The sequence below is a fragment of the Schistocerca nitens genome, chromosome 2, assembly GCF_023898315.1.
Source record: "Schistocerca nitens isolate TAMUIC-IGC-003100 chromosome 2, iqSchNite1.1, whole genome shotgun sequence".
Lineage (NCBI taxonomy): Eukaryota > Metazoa > Arthropoda > Insecta > Orthoptera > Acrididae > Schistocerca > Schistocerca nitens.
The window spans coordinates 115777270-115789822 of NC_064615.1; the positions used below are offsets into that span (position 1 = coordinate 115777270).

The 12553-nt window shown below is 43.9% G+C and overlaps 1 pseudogene; it reads left to right on the forward strand.

Moving 5' to 3' along the window:
- The first annotated feature begins 11927 nt into the window (after positions 1-11927).
- LOC126237995 (5S ribosomal RNA) lies at positions 11928-12045 on the forward strand (annotated as a pseudogene).
- Positions 12046-12553: the final 508 nt, after the last annotated feature.

Consider the following 12553-nt stretch of genomic DNA (forward strand, 5'->3'; position numbering starts at 1 on the left):
TTTCTCTGCCTCGTGATGGCTGGGTGTTGTGTGCTGTCCTTAGGTTAGTTAGGTTTAAGTAGTTCTAAGTTCTAGGGGACTTATGACCACAGCAGTTGAGTTCCATAGTGCTCAGAGCCATTTGAACCATTTTGTTCACAACTACGAAGAACACTATTCTGACCACTACTGAGACTTGCAACATACTGCGGAAATCGCACATCTGCCTTTAGTGGTCAAATAAAACGGCATAAGCTGCAGGCTTGTCTAGTATCAGCGTTTATGTTCAAACATGCATTTCTCACGGCGATTCCATGTTTCTGTCCGCCCACTGTATGCGCACCGTTACAACTTTGACCACGAATTTGGCAAGTTAAGCAAATGCGTCTTTTTGTTACACGATACTCGTCGGTGAATCTTGAGTCCTAAGATTATTTATGTTTATGTATGAAATGCATCCTGCTGAATCTCTCAGCAGGAACCCTATGAAGTTTTCCTTTCTTCTTGTCTCGAAAAGTGGAAAGCACTGCACTGTGCCGATATTTCAGAGGAAACTTAGAATTTACGTCGCATATTCTCAGAGCCGGTTAGAGAACAAGCGACTTATCATTTGGCGCTCCACGCACCGCTTTCCCCCTTCTCCCTCGTTCACTTCAACCCGTGGCGGTTTTCGCTACTAATTGTGATATGCACCGTATACAAGACTTGCGCTTGGATGCCTCAAGCGGCCGTTACTTACTGTGAAACGGCGTGTATGGAAATCTTACAGTTGTGGCGCCTCTGGCGTCCCTCACAACTTGGTGCTCAAAGCGGTGGTTTGTCTTGCTTGCACCTTAAACCGGCCCTGCATATCCTAGGCTATATATCCTAGGCTATACTCTTAACAGGCAGTTCAATAACGCCTACTTTGCAAAACCCCGCCGTGAAGAATTTCTGTGAACCGTACAGAACTAATGGTGAGCAGGCCATCTCTTTAAGAACTAATCTCTAAATGCTTGTGGGCGAAGTTAACTGGATAACTTAAAAATTGCGACCGTAGTGGGAAATTTGCATCCAACAGAAACAATGATGAAACTAAATACTCACATTTATTCGTAACCATATTTACGAGATCAACATATTAATGAATAATTAAAAGCTGTGATTGTTAGATCTGCCCAAATTTATATGAAGATTAAATGGAAAGGAGTGTCGCTCTCCCATCAGTTATTACTTCGAGCCCTCCTAAGGATTTACTCCCTCCTGGTGTTCAGTGATAACTGACAACTATTAAATCCCGTAACGCTTGATCGGAACAGCGACTGGAAGAAGATGAGACAGGCTATCGTCCTGGACTTCGCAAATGTGAAATCAGTTGATCTATTCTGCAGGTGCTGACAATAACGCTCACCGTGAGACTGTGACGTACCGAGCTGCACGGTTCAGACGTGCAGGCTGTAAAGACATTGCTTTCACCAGAAGTCGATAATATTTTTTTCTTTTGTGCATTAGCTTGTCATAGTACGTATGTATCATTTATTTCAACTATTCTTTATTTGTTAATACGTCACATTGTTTCTTCATTCATTTTGCTACTGTTTTATATTTTATATTGTACGAATATGAATGTTCTAGTTTTATATGCTTTGTAAATCTTTGGTTAGGCTAGGAGAAGTACTGTGTCAGAGAAAGAGCGAACGACTATCGATAGAGAGCGTGCGAATTGTTGTGGTATCGTGGCCGGTTCGCGGGTGGAGAAACGTTGAAACGTTTGGCGTGAAAGACGGTGATATCCGGAGGAACAATTAATTAAAGTGCGTCCGCTGTGTTAATAGGAGATCGTGCATTATTAAGTGAACGGTAAAACCTGAAAAGTATATCGAGTGTTTGCGGTGACGATTAGCCGTGAACCAGACACCATTGTCGTGTGGAGACAGTGACTGCTAGAATTGCGTGAAAGTGGAACGAACCAAAATGTTAAGTAAAAGAACAGTGCTGTGATTTGATCAAGAAAAATTTATTATATCATCCAAACTGTCTTAAGACGACGACGTAAATTGAACTGATGTTTAATGGACTGTTATAATGATAGACACACGTGACTGTTTTCCTGTGGCAACACGATTTAAGAACTGTGCAAAGTATTGGCATTAACCGGCTATATATCGTAAATACTAAAGACATTGCATATTTCCGATCTACCAGCACCGCGTGATTAATAAACTTTTAATAATAAAACTTCACGTGCGTAACAACAACGCATACACTGGAACTATTATTATCGCGTCAGTGCTGCCAGCTGATTCGACTACAACCACCGCCGTAACTGGAATATTAATGAAACAGGAGGATCCATCATTATCTCCACGCCACGAACTGGGATTAACTTCACATATCTTCCGCGCAGACCACCGCTGACGTCATCGCGCTGCCTGCAGCAACAGTTAAGACATTAAAAGAAAATTATTACGCTATCTCTCATTTCAAAATTAAAGACAATTGCAGTTAAATTACCTATTTTAAAAATACTGTCACAATATCAAGGTTCAATTTTGTTTAGTTCCAATAAATATTCTTTCCATTATTTCGTCTTATTGAAAGTGTTGAAAACCCGCCAAATTAAAGTTCAATTAATAATTTTCTTTAAAAATTCTTATCAGACATTTTGCTGCTCATCACAATTTTATTTTAATGTTTGTGTGTAACTTCTTTCGGAGGGAGTACGTATTTTATTTTTTGTGCAGTAAAATTGTTGTTGCTGTTGTTGTTGTCTTCAGTCCTGAGACTGGTTTGATGCAGCTCTCCATGCTACTCTATCCTGTGCAAGCTCCTTCATCTCCCAGTACCTACTGCAACCTACATCCTTCTGAATCTGCTTAGTGTATTCATCTCTTGGTCTCCCTCTACGATTTTTACCCTCCACGCTGCCCTCCAATGCTAAATTTGTGATCCCTTGATGCCTCAAAACATGTCCTACCAACCGATCCCTTCTTCTAGTCAAGTTGTGCCACAAACTTCTCTTCTCCCCAATCCTATTCAATACCTCCTCATTAGTTACGTGATCTACCCACCTTATCTTCAGCATTCTTCTGTAGCACCACATTTCGAAAGCTTCTATTCTCTTCTTGTCCACACTAGTTATCGACCATGTTTCACTTCCATACATGGCTAAACTCCATACAAATACTTTCGGAAACGACTTCCTGACACTTAAATCTATATTCGATGTTAACAAATTTCTCTTCTTCAGAAACGATTTCCTTGCCATTGCCAGTCTACATTTTATATCCTCTCTACTTCGACCATCATCAGTTATTTTACTCCCTAAATAGCAAAACTCCTTTACTACTGTAAGTGTCTCATTTCCTAATCTAATTCCCTCAGCATCACCCGATTTAATTTGACTACATTCCATTATCCACGTTTTGCTTTTGTTGATGTTCATCTTATATCCTCCTTTCAAGACACTGTCCATTCCGTTCAACTGCTCTTCCAAGTCCTTTGCAGATTCTGACAGAATTACAATGTCATCGGCGAACCTCAAAGTTTTTACTTCTTCTCCATGAATTGTAATGCCTACTCCGAATTTTTCTTTTGTTTCCTTTACTGCTTGCTCAATATACAGATTGAAAAACATCGGGGAGAGGCTACAACCCTGTCTCACTCCTTTCCCAACCACTGCTTCCATTTCATGCCCCTCGACTCTTACAACTGCCATCTGGTTTCTGTACAAATTGTAAATAGCCTTTCGCTCCCTGTATTTTACCCCTGCCACCTTCAGAATTTGAAAGAGAGTATTCCAGTTAACATTGTCAAAAGCTTTCTCTAAGTCTACAAATGCTAGAAACGTAGGTTTGCCTTTTCTTAATCTTTCTTCTAAGATAAGTCGTAAGGTTATTATTGCCTCACGTGTTCCAACATTTCTACGGAATCCAAACTGATCTTCCCCGAGGTCCGCTTCTACCAGTTTTTCCATTCGTCTGTAAAGAATTCGCGTTAGTATTTTGCAGCTTAACTTATTAAACTGATAGTTCGGTAATTTTCACATCTGTCAACACCTGCTTTCTTTGGGATTGGAATTATTATATTCTTCTTGAAGTCTGTAGGTATTTCGCCTGTCTCATACATCTTGCTCACCAGATGGTAGAGTTTTGTCATGACTGGTTCTCCCAAGGCCATCAGTAGTTCTAATGGAATGTTGTCTACTCCCGGGGCCTTGTTTCGACTCAGGTCTTTCAGTACTCTGTCAAACTCTTCACACAGTATCTTATCTCCCATTTCATCTTCATCTACATTCTCGTCCATTTCCATAATATTGTCCTCAAGTACATTGCCCTTGTATAAACCCTCAATATACTCCTTCCACCTTTCTGCCTTCCCTTCTTTGCTTAGAACTGGGTTTCCATATGAGCTCTTGATATTCATACAAGTGGTTCTCTTCTCTCCAAAGGTCTCTTTAATTTTCCTGTAGGCAGTATCTATCTTACCCCTAGTGAGACAAGCCTCTACATCCTTACATTTGTTCTTTAGCCATCCCTGCTTAGCCATTTTGCACTTTCTGTCGATCTCATTTTTGAGACGTTTGTATTCCCTTTTGCCTGCTTCACTTACTGCATTTTTATATTTTCTCCTTTCATCAATTAAATTCAATATTTCTTCTGTTACCCAAGGATTTCTATTAGCCCTCGTCTTCTTACCTACTTGATCCTCTGCTGCCTTCACTACTGCATCCCTCAGAGCTACCCATTCTTCTTCTACTGTATTTCTTTCCCCCATTCCTGTCAATTGTTCCCTTATGCTCTCCCTGAAACTCTCTACAACCTCTGGTTTAGTCAGTTTATCCAGGTCCCATCTCCTTAAATTCCCACCTTTTTGCAGTTTCTTCAGTTTCAATCTGCAGTTCATAACCAATAGATTGTGGTCAGAATCCACATCTGCCCCTGGAAATGTCTTACAATTTAAAACCTGGTTCCTAAATCTCTGTCTTACCATTATATAATCTATCTGATACCTTTTAGTATCTCCAGGATTCTTCCAGGTATACAACCTTCTTTTATGATTCTTGAACCAAGTGTTAGCTATGATTAAGTTATGCTCTGTGCAAAATTCTACAAGGCGGCTTCCTCTTTCATTTCTTCCCCCCAATCCATATTCACCTACTATGTTTCCTTCTCTTCCTTTTCCTACTGACGAATTCCAGTCACCCATGACTATTAAATTTTCGTCTCCCTTCACTACCTGAATAATTTCTTTTTTCTCGTCATACATTTCATCAATTTCTTCATCATCTGCAGAGCTAGTTGGCATATAAACTTGTACTACTGTAGTAGGCATGGGCTTTGTGTCTATCTTGGCCACACTAATGCGTTCACTATGCTGTTTGTAGTAGCTAACGCGCACTCCAAATTTTTTTTATTCATTATTAAACCTACTCCTGCATTACCCCTATTTGATTTTGTATTTATAACCCTGTAATCACCTGACCAAAAGTCTTGTTCCTCCTGCCACCGAACTTCACTAATTCCCACTATATCCAACTTTAACCTATCCATTTCTCTTTTTAAATTTTCTAACCCTAAAGTTGCCTATATTACCAGCTGATACTGTCCGCCATTACCGCTTGAAAACTGACCAATAGTATTTTTGCACCTATTTTCTCATTGGCTGTCAGCTTCAAAACAAAATTACGTATTTCGTGGGCATCTAGGAGATGCGCGATGTCTATGTAGGCCCCTACAATAATTTTTTTTTACTTTTGCAGGTTTACTGAAATTATATTGACTTTAATTGTTCATTTGGCCCCCATTAAAGTGATTTATCGCATCTATGTAATAATTGTACTGAATTATCTAATTTATTTTTTTATTGCGTAAACATTGGCATACTATTTTTAGATTAAAACTGACGTCTTATTGGCCCCACATGAGATTCTGCACGTTCTGACAAGGACTATGCCAATTTTTTTTTTTTCGTGCATGACTAACAGGGGTAGTCAGATTCCTTGTACAGGTCATGTTTTATTATTTAAAAGGTTTTCTTTCAGAAGTAGAGAACGAGTTTCTTTACAAGTCCCCTTCGTGAAGACGGAATCTTCTGCACCTGAGCGGAACTCCAAGATGCGGCATCCTCAGCTGCGCTGTGCTTCGCCAAGTCGGGCCGGATACTTTCGCGTCCTACCCACAAGTGCGACTCGGACACCTACGCATCCTACCAGCAAATTCTTCTCCGATACACACACCATTGCGTACTACCGGTCAGTGGATTAGTCCGTGCATATTCCTTGCCGCCAAAACGGTGCCAGTCGCCGATAGCAAAATTACAGAACCACTACGGTTCCAACACGAGGATTGCTTCTTTTGCAGCGGCCATTGACAACATGAATTTGTCCACCACTACCCACTGCGATCTGACGTCACACTTCTCTACGCTAACCGCACGTTCTCCCGCCAATGTCCATAGCCTCGCAACCGTGTTCGAGAAAGTCAGAGAGTACTGCTACGAGGCTGGACTTTGTTTCCGGTCGACGGCACTTTCTACAGGCAGCAGATAGTAATGTTGAAAAGAAGTCAGAAAAACATGGAAAAGTCGCCCCGACTCCTGCCACTGCACCGTCCTGCCGGAGGCCGGACCTTAGCCTCCAGCAGCCTTTGTGGGAGGACAATGCTTGCCGCCGCCGTTACGTTTGGGCCCGACCTCACTTCCCAGCATCCTAGCCACCCAGGTTGTGGTCCTGTACACCGTTCATCGAACTGCTCCAATAAAATGTTTCCTGCCGCTCTGTGACGAATCCTCTGCACATTCGCACTCACCCCAGACGTTTATAATCCATCAGAAACCGCCACCGAGTTAATAAAGAGAGACGTGAAAGATACACAGGGGACCCTACTGCAGTCACCGTGTTCCGTGACGTCAGTATCATTTATCATACCGAATTTCCGTGTTCTCATTCTTACAAGCAGAGGTCCATAGCGAAGGGATCGACTTCGGTTATGTAGGTCGATTATGTAGGGTACCACACACTACAGCCATTGATCCTGGTGGGTGATGATTTGCGTGGAGCTTGTGAAAAAAAAGTTCAGAGTTTTGAATGACACTGAGTACCGTTACGAAAGGACGTGTTAAGTAGAGTGGTTGCGTGGTTTAATACAATACAATAGCTTCGCATGCAAGACGTTTTGGGTACGAATCTCCTCGTTTATAGTAAGTGATTAAAATGAAGTGACAAAGGAATAGAAATAAACAATTACATTTGAACCAATTAATTGAATAAAAATAATGATACAGTCATATTTAAAAAAATATCATTCTTGATGATGAGATTCAAACCCACGATCTTCTGTAGGTGAAACTTGTTGTGTTGGCAGAAGAGCCAACACCGTGTTGCTAGTGGAGGCCGAAATGCACGTGTTTTAGCTCACGCAGGCTGGCGTGAGGAGGGAAGAACTATACTGACGTGAGGTCTCGAACATGACAAGGAATTAGAATTCAGAAATCGGACGTAATTAGTTTGATACTTAACTTTAATCCATTAATGATGAACGTCGCTCTTGACGGTACATGATTCACAATATTATCTGTTCAGAATACATTCTGGAAGAATATGGCGCCTTGCTAGGTCGTAGCAAATGACGTAGCTGAAGGCTGTGCTAAACTGTCGTCTCTGTAAACAGTGAACCATCGCTAGCAAAGTCGGCTGTACAACTGGGCGAGTGCTAGGAAGTCTCTCTAGACTAGACCTGCCGTGTGGCGGCGCTCGGTCTGGAATCACTGATAGTGGCGACACGCGGGTCCGACGTATGCTAACGGACCGCGGCCGATTTAAAGCAAGTGTGGTGTCTGGCGGTGACACCACAAAACTATTATCCTATCCACTACGTCACGCAACCCCACTTTGCAACATCGCTGTTTGAATACCACTAACCGTCACGCAAAATTCCGAAAGTTTTTCATCAATTATTTGCGAACGAGGACCCATCACGGTAAATGGCTGCAGGGTGTTACAACTGGAATTTTGATCTACATCATCATACATTTGTTTTCAAAAAGCTGATCCCAGTGCTGGGGACCTCTCCTTGCCAGCGTGATAAGTATATTCGAATTATTAATGAAACCGGCAAGCAAAATACACTGCTGGCCACCGTAAATGCAACACCCTGAAGGAAGCATCCGAATCAAGTGAAATTTACACCATGGGTTTGCAGCGATGAGATATGCAACTGATTAGAATTTCAGCGCAGACGCACATCACGCGCGCCTGTGGCGCCACCTCATAGCGCCATTTAAGGCTTGGCGATTTCGATGAGTGTACGTTCGGCACGTGTGTTTACCTTGTGGTTGTTTCACAAGACGATCAGTTATGCTTCGTAGACAACAGCGAACATCGTTTGATCAAGTATCCGAGTTCGACAGAGGAAGGATAGTGGCTTACCGAGATTGTGGATTATCATACAGAGAAATCGCTAGTCGTGTTGGACGAAACCAAACAACTGTAATGCGGATATGTGACCGTTGGATGCAGGAGGGTACGACGGACCGACGTGGCCGATCGAATTCACCTCGGTGCACCACTGCACGTGCTGATAGGCAAATTGTGCGCATGGCAGTGACGGATCGCTCAGTGACATCCCGAACCACAGCACAGCACATTGCGTCTGTAACGCATCATCCAGTGTCTGCGCGTACCATTCGACGCCGTTTACAGCAGAGTGGTCTGTCCGCAAGACGTCCATTGCTTCGTCTACCATTGACGCAGAACCACAGACGTCTCCGTCGCCAATGGTGTGATGACAGACGGATGTGGAATGCAGAATGGAATGACGTTGTCTTTACTGACGAGGCACGCTTCTGTCTGCAGCACCACGATGGTCGGATTCGCGTGTGGAGACACCGTGGAGAGAGGATGCTGGACAGCTGCATTACGCACCACCACACTGGTCTTGCACCGGGTATTATGGTATGGGGCGGTATTGGATATTACTCTCGCACGCCTCTAGTACGCATTGCCGGTACTTTAAATAGCCGGCGCTACATATCCGAGGTGCTGGAGCCAGTTGTCCTTCCTTATCTTCAGGGCTCGGCCACAGCCATATTTCAACAGGATAATGCGCGACCACACGTGGCACGCATTGTCCAAAGATTCTTCGTCAATAACCAGATTGAATTGCTTCCCTGGCCGGCTCGCTCTCCGGATCTTTCGCCGATAGAAAACATGTGGTCCATGGTTGCTCAACGAGTGACCCAGATTACATCCCCAGCTGCCACACCAGATGATCTTTGGCAACGTGTGGAAGCTGCTTGGGCTGCTGTACCCCAGGAACACATCCAACGTCTCTTTGACTCAATGCCGAGACGTGTGGCAGCGGTGATCTCCAACAATGGCGGCTACTCTGGCTACTGATTCTGGCAGGAACCACATGTCACAGACGTCTGTAAACGTAATCATTTGATACTTGGTCAACATGTTATCTACAAAATAAATTTTGTTGTGCTACCTCTTGTCTTTCTTGGTGTTGCATTTACGGTGGCCAGCAGTGTACTTGCCGCGTTTCAACTTTCCCTACAAAGAGTTTCTGTCGGAGGGTCCGCTCAACGCCGATCCGATCGCTGACCGTTGCAAGTGCGGCTGGCACCATCCCGACTCCTCTGCACGGCTGGCCTTTCCATAAACGGCGGGTCACGGCGGCGACAGGTGGCGTTACGACACACACTGGCAGGCAGGCAGACACACGGGGTGGGCGCCACCGTCGCCGCCGCGGCAGTTGCTACACGGGTTAGCGGCACTAAAAATTTACGGCGTGCGCAGACAATTGGAAAGGAGCCGTCGAGATCCGCACGCGCCGATACGGCGCCGCCTGCTCAACTCCCGGCGGCCAAAAATCCGTCGGAATAAAAGCGAAAGAAAGAAAGAAAAGCCAGCCAACTTGTGAAATGAGCCATGGCCGGCACGGACGCTGCGCTTTCGCTGCCACTAGCGCTAAATTATGCAACGCCACTGCACCCGGCAGGCTTCTTGGGCGAAGAACTCTTCTCGGCTCTGGGTAGGACGGGTAGTGTCACAAAAGGTGGACTGCCGCACTTATGCAGGGTTGCTCAGGAGGAACAGAAAATATCTCAGGAGATGGTAGTACAGATTCGAATAAAACATTCCATATAACAAGTCTCCACTTTTTGTTGGTTACAGAGATACACCTGGTTACTGGTAGAGGTAAAGGTGGATAAATGGGCCCCCACTTTGTTTTTTTTAATATAACACCTTTTATTTTTAGTATAACCACCTGAAATTAACATAAAACATTTCTCTAGTATTTCCTGCAAATAGTTACGACATGTTTTGGTTCAACTTTTTAATATTTAAATCAAAATTTTATTTTTCCTGATAGTCTGCATTTTGGTGCGTCAAGAATTTGTGCTGGTAATATGAGCCCCAAGGTAGTTTGAAATAAAGAGAAACAAAAATTTGAAAAAATAACTTTATTTAATTTTTGTGTATAATGAAAGAAAGATTCACTCTGAACATTGTTAATTAGTCTACTGGTGAGATGATTTTCACAGCCTATGCCTAGTCTATTCACAATAGTCACACACATAAGCATATTTTTACACGTTACAAGTGATCCCCTTTCAGCTGCAGATAATGCACCAACTTGCCTTTTTCCCCTCAGGCCGATGCCACGAGAAATTTTTCTTTGAACGACACTAAGACCTGAATCGTCTGCCAGCCGGGGTGGTCGAGCGGTTCTAGGCGCTACAGTCTGGAACCGCGAGACCGCTACGGTCGCAGGTTCGAATCCTGCCTCGGGCATGGATGTGTGTGATGTCATTAGGTTAGTTAGGTTTAAGTAGTTCTAAGTTCTAGGGGACTGATGACCTCAGCAATTAAGTCCTATAGTGCTCAGGGCCATTTTTTGACTCGTCTACGTTAAAAACTCTGGCCGCAGGATATTTGTAGTTACTGAACGCAGCTTCAAGTAAACTGAAGAAATTGTCGACAGCTTGTTTATTAAACCCATTAGCACATGAAATCGAAGTTGCGGATGGCTTCAAAATAGACAGAATATTTTTGTGCCGTGACATAAAATGGTCAAACCAAGTTCGACCAGAAACTTCGCCCTTTACAAATGGATGAGGGATTTTATTTCTTGTACAAAGCGGGTAGGCCATGCACCTGACGTCATTTCTGGTAAGGCTGTAGAATTTGGATTCCATAATGAGAAGATATTTAACCAGTTTGTCCTCAAGTCCCTTTGGTAAAACCGGTGGACGGCCCAGTTTAATATTAACTATTTCTTCGACCGGTTTATCGATTCGTGAAAGCCTTTAGAGTGTAGAACGAGGGACAGAGTACACTTTAACCGCTTTTTTCAACCCCATTTTTTTCTCTTTAATAGCTACAATAGCATTTGACATATTTGCTTTGTCCCACGATTGCCGTTTCGATTTTTTTGGTGGTACAAGATGTCTTCGAGGCATCTGAAACATAAAGGGTAGCAATATTTGTAAATGGTCGCATAAAATCTGATTGATTTTACGGGGCCCATAATACCAGCTGCAAAAGGGGCCCATATATCCACCCTCGACATCTTGGGAAAAACGATTTTGCCTTCGGTCAGTTTGGTTCGCAACCGACGTTAATTAATGTAAAACGGCATCCCAACAACAAGCCAAATACGTACCTTACCTTAGTTTTAGTAATAACATGTTAGAAATTTGAGTTTTATTCAAATAAACACTAACCTTTCAAACTTTTGATGACCGAAAAAATTCACAGCACAACTACTCACAAAACATGACAGCTATTACGTCTGCACACACTACAGTAAAGTTTGGCAACTAGTTCTAGTAGTTCATGTGCTTTCCGCTAGAATTCGTTTCCTGTACTTCCAAATATGTAGGGGGCCCATAATACCAGCAGGGGCCCATTTTTCCACCTTTGCCTCTATAAGTTCTCATTTCGTGTATTGTTACTGCGGGGCAACGGCCTTGTCGCAGTGGATACACCGGTTCCCGTGAGATCACCGAAGTTAAGCGCTGTCGGGCGTGGTCGGCACTTGGGTGGCAGACCATCCAGGCCGCCATGTGCTGTTGCCATTTTTCGGGGTGCACTCAGCCTCGTGATGCCAATTAAGGAGCTACTCGACCGATTAGTAGCGGCTTCGGTCAAGAATACCGTCATCACGACCGGGAGAGTGGTGAGCTGACCCCACGTCCCTCCTATCCGCATCCTTCCTCGAGGGTGACACGGCGGTCGGATGGTCCCGATGGACCACTTGTGGCCTGTCGACGGAGTGGAGTGGTATTGTTACTGCAGTAGGTACATATTTTGAGCTGTGCTGCGGCTCGCGTTGGTGCCGTTGCTAGGTTGGCATCGTTTGGTTGCTATAGTTACGGTTGTCTTCTTGTGTTCATTGGCGCCACTAGGTTTGCAAGCGTGGTCTGTCCACTTGTGGCAGCAGCGGCGGTTATCGATATCTAGTAACGGTGGTACTAGCTTTGGGGCGACGTTGTGGTATTTCCGAGTGGTGTGAGTCGGCAGTTCGGTTGGGCACAGACGAGCAGCCAGGTCCGCGCAGCGCGAGAACATGCCGGGAGCACTGGC